Genomic DNA, 4,634 nt, shown 5'->3' on the forward strand with positions numbered 1-4,634 from the left:
TACTAATACTGGGTAGGGACTCCCTTTGGAGTACCTTTCTGGTAAATGGGAAGGCCACTGAAGAACATTGAACTCATTGTCATGTTCATGAAACCAGTTTGAGATTACTTTTGCTTTGTGCCATGGTGCATTTTCATGCTGGAAGTAGCCATTACAAGATGGGTAGATTGTGGCCATGAAGGGATGCACATGGTCAGCAACAATATTCAAATAGGCTTTGGCATTCAAGCGATTGATCAGTATTAACAGGCCCAAAGTGTGGCAAGAAAACATTCAAAGCCCTAGACTCCCTGGCACCTACCAAACTAAAAAAGGTTGGAGCCAAGAGAAGAGCACCATGGCGAAACAGTGAAATAAATCTCCTAAAGAGAACATGTAGGAAAGCTGAGCGCAGATGGAGAAAGAGCAAATTACAGATTGATCAGAATATTTTTAAAGAACATCTATCTGCCTTTAACTTGGCAATGCGAAATGCTAGAAAAAATCACTTCTCAAAGATAATATCTACAAACAAGAATAACCCCAGGGTCTTGTTCTCGACAATTGATTGCCTTGTAAACCCTGCTCCTAGAACTCTAGACGGCGCAGCCTCTGTCACCAAATGCGAGGAATTTGCAGCCCACTTCAGGGATAAGATAACAAATATTAGAATGTGTATTACTCAGGAAAGACTAGGTTTGTGTAGCACCACAGATCCGCCACCACAGAACATGACTATGAGCATGTTCACCATGATTAGTACGGAAACATTAGGTAAAATTGTGTCACAGCTTAAACCGTCTACGTGTCCTCTTGACCCTATTCCTACCACCTTTTTTAAGGACATTTTTGAATCTGTGTCTGATGACATACTAGGCATTGTAAATCACTCCCTACTTAAAGGGATATTTCCAGCGGCGCTTAAAACTGCCCTGGTTAGACCCACCCTGAAGAAAAGTAACCTAGATCCTTCTGATCCAAAAAACTGTAGACCAATATCCAATCTCACTTTTCTAAGCAAAATTTTAGAAAAGGCAGCGTATAGACAGCTTCATGAATTCTTAGTCCTAAATAATAGGTATGACCCACTTCAGTCAGGTTTCCGATCATACCACAGCACAGAAACCGCTTTGCTTAAGGTAACTAATGACCTTAGGATAAATGCAGACTCGAAAAAACTCTCGATTCTTGTACTCTTAGACTTAAGTGCAGCCTTTGATACGGTAGACCACTCCATACTTATTGAGAGACTTGAAAACTGGGTTGGCCTCTCAGGTCCGGTCTTAAACTGGTTCAGGACTTACCTGGCTGACCGAGACTACTTTGTAGCCCTTGGTGACCATAAGTAAAAAAATTATAGCACAACCTGTGGAGTTCCCCAGGGGTCCATTTTAGGACCGTTGCTTTTTAGCCTATACATGCTACCCCTCAGTTCTGTTATCAAGAAGCATAGCGTTAACTACCACAGCTATGCTGACGACACTCAGCTTTATATCTCAGTAACTCCCAACGACTACAAGATGATCGACCACCTGATAGACTGTATTGCCGATATTAATATTTGGATGACACAAAACTTTCTCCAACTCAATCAAGAAAAAACAGAGGTATTGATCATTGGCGAGAAAACTGGGAGAGAGAAATTATCTGCACACTTGAAAACACTAGCTCTTAATACTAAGTGTCAGGCCAGAAATCTTGGTGTCATAATTGACCCAGATCTAGATTTTGAAACTCATATTAATAACACTATTAAAACATCCTTCTACCATGCGTTTGTTACTAGTAGGCTAGATTACTGTAATGCTCTCCTGACAGGTCTCCCCAAAAAAATGATAAATAGACTACAAATGGTTCAAAATGCTGCTGCTCGTGTCCTTACTAGGACCAAACGGAGAGCGCACATCACACCTGTCTTGAGATCACTACACTGGCTCCCTGTCAGTCATAGAATAGACTTTAAGATCCTTTTACTAGTTTATAAATCACTTCACTGTGATGCACCCAATTACATGGTGGACATGCTCATAAGATACACACCAGCTAGACCCCTACGGTCTAGTGGCACGGAACTTTTAATAGTGCCAGAGGCTAGGACAAAGAGATTTGGAGGATCAGCTTTTAGCATATATGCTCCTAGATTGTGGAACACCCTACCTGAGGGCCTGAGGTTGTCTAAAACTGAGGACATTTTTAAGCGTGACCTCAAAACCTACTTATTCAATGTCGCCTTTTGATACTAAGGGAGACATTGGACATTATAGAACTAGGATCACTAGGCCATTACACCATACTCGTGTTTTGAGATTTGTGTTGACAGGAAAATGGACCCGGGTGCTGATGAGGCACTGTCAGCTCCAAATAGCACCTAGAGCAGTACTGGAACCGGTACAAGGGTGTACCAGGACCACCATCAGGTTGTATTGCTGTCATCTTTATTGTCTCTATTGTGTTGTTGCATCATAACTGTGCTTAAGATTCTCTTTTGGCAGGACCTGTGACCATACTGGATGCAGAACGATGCAAATATATAACACTAAATTTATGGACAGTTTGTACGCCGATAATATGCAAGGAATTTTTCCTGGATACATGGTGTACAGGTTTTTGCCCTTGCTTGCTTGCTTTGTGCCGGTGGTCCTTGGCCTTCCCCTTGGGGACCGCTGGGTACTGGTAGGCAAACTGGCTAGTAGTCGCTCTATTGGTAGAGGGCTGCAAGGGAATTTTTCCTGGCTACATAGTATACAGGTTTTTTACTTTTGCCTGCTCGCGGCTCTGTCAGTATTGATTGATTGATTGACTGATTGACTGAACATTTTCATTGTGTGAAGCGTATTGAGTTGCATCTTGTAAGAAATGCGCTATACAAATAAAATTTGATTTGATTTGATTTGATTCCCCACACCATTAAACCACCTGAATGAATGAGAAGGTGTGCAGGTGTTCCTAATAAAGTGTTCAGTGAGTGTATATTCTCTACCAAGCCAGACACAGCATCAGAAGAACACAACATGTAGTGCATCTGAGATGCATAGCCAAGATAATAGAGAGGCAGACAGCCCACAGTGTCGCTGACAGTTCCCTATGATGATTCCTTTTTACCCTCAATATCAATCTTGCAAATATATCAGATTTGGTTAAACTATATGTACTTATACATATATATATTTGGTTAAACTATATGTACTGACTTACTTGTATCTGCATTCCGTCAAATCAGTATCTCCTATCTGATTCAGTATCTCCTATCTGATGAGTACATGGCTGAACAAAACAGAACAAATCCTCTTTTTTTTAATGTAATGTTCCTCTACTGAGCTGTTTAAAGACCTCTCCACACACCAGGCCTGCTGCAGAGAGTCAAAACATCTGGAAAAGGAGAGCTCATAGGGAAGGTAGCTTTGCCAACCACAAACGTTTAGGAGTGGCAGAGACACCTACTGGACATGGTGGGCATATGCTGCTCTCTATCTGAGCTGGGTTTAAAAAAAAAAAAAAATTTAAACCCCCCCCCCCCAAATCATATTGAACTTATCATAGTTCTTCCTTTTTAAGCATACTGTAATCCTCATTGTGCACAGAGGTCTCAGTGAGACATGTCACCCCCCTAGAAAAGACTTACAATTTGTGCTAGCCATGTATGAGAGGGCCAACTCTGAGGGAAATGTTGCCCTTTAGAATGTGGTTCAATGAGAGAGACAACGAATGGTGGTCTTGGCCCCCAGGTCATTATACTCACTCCACCATCTGAAGCTATTACTTCTCATATAAACCCACAAAAATCATAATTATGGGTCATGATGTACTTCTGAAAAAGCTATGGAGCAATACATAATTTTATGTTTACTCAACTGCAAACAAATATTTGTTTTTACAATTGGAGCTATACCCTGAAACCCAACAATACTATGGATGGCTAACCAGCCTAGTGCTGTCTCCCCCAACATTTCCCTCCAGGTCCCCCCCCCCCCCCCACTGGAGAACTCCCCATTTCCCACAGTGGTCCGCACTGGGAAGGTTGCCAGTGAGGGCTTAGGTCCAGTCAGAGTTGGCTGTCTCGCCCGTTAGCATAGCAACGCTCTCATGGGTGGGGGGGCAGGAAGGGGGGGGGGGGCTCTCTTATATAGCGGTGGCAAGTCGCTACAGACTCCGTCAGACTACACAGCCCACAGACCGCTGTTCTTCAAGTAAGCAGTGCATTATGTCAGTGATAGAACCCACATTCTCTTTCTCACACACACAAACACAAGAACACGCACACACACACACACACACACACACACACACACACACACATTAAGACAGTTAACTTATACACACTGACCATGTGTTATGTAATGTTGTGTACATCAAGAGAGGCCGGTTTGGTATCAGTGAGAGGGACTCATGTTCTTCAACAGAAAGCAGGAAGAATCCATTCAAGGTGTAGCGAAGGGAGGACAAGGAGTTTCAGATCATTTACAAAGTGTCTGTCTCTGCCCGGATACATTCCAACCCAGCATCTGTCTGTCTTATCTATTATTTATGGGAAAAGCTTAAGTCCAGTCAGAATTCTTACTCTGTTAAATCCATTCACTCAGACAGCGAAAACTGTTCACTTGTTTTTGCAAGAAGAAGAGTCGGATTACCTCAAATACTTTCAGTACTTTTAGTAC

This window comes from Nansenia antarctica (genome assembly GCF_963989245.1).
Source record: "Nansenia antarctica genome assembly, chromosome: 3".
NCBI lineage: Eukaryota > Metazoa > Chordata > Actinopteri > Argentiniformes > Microstomatidae > Nansenia > Nansenia antarctica.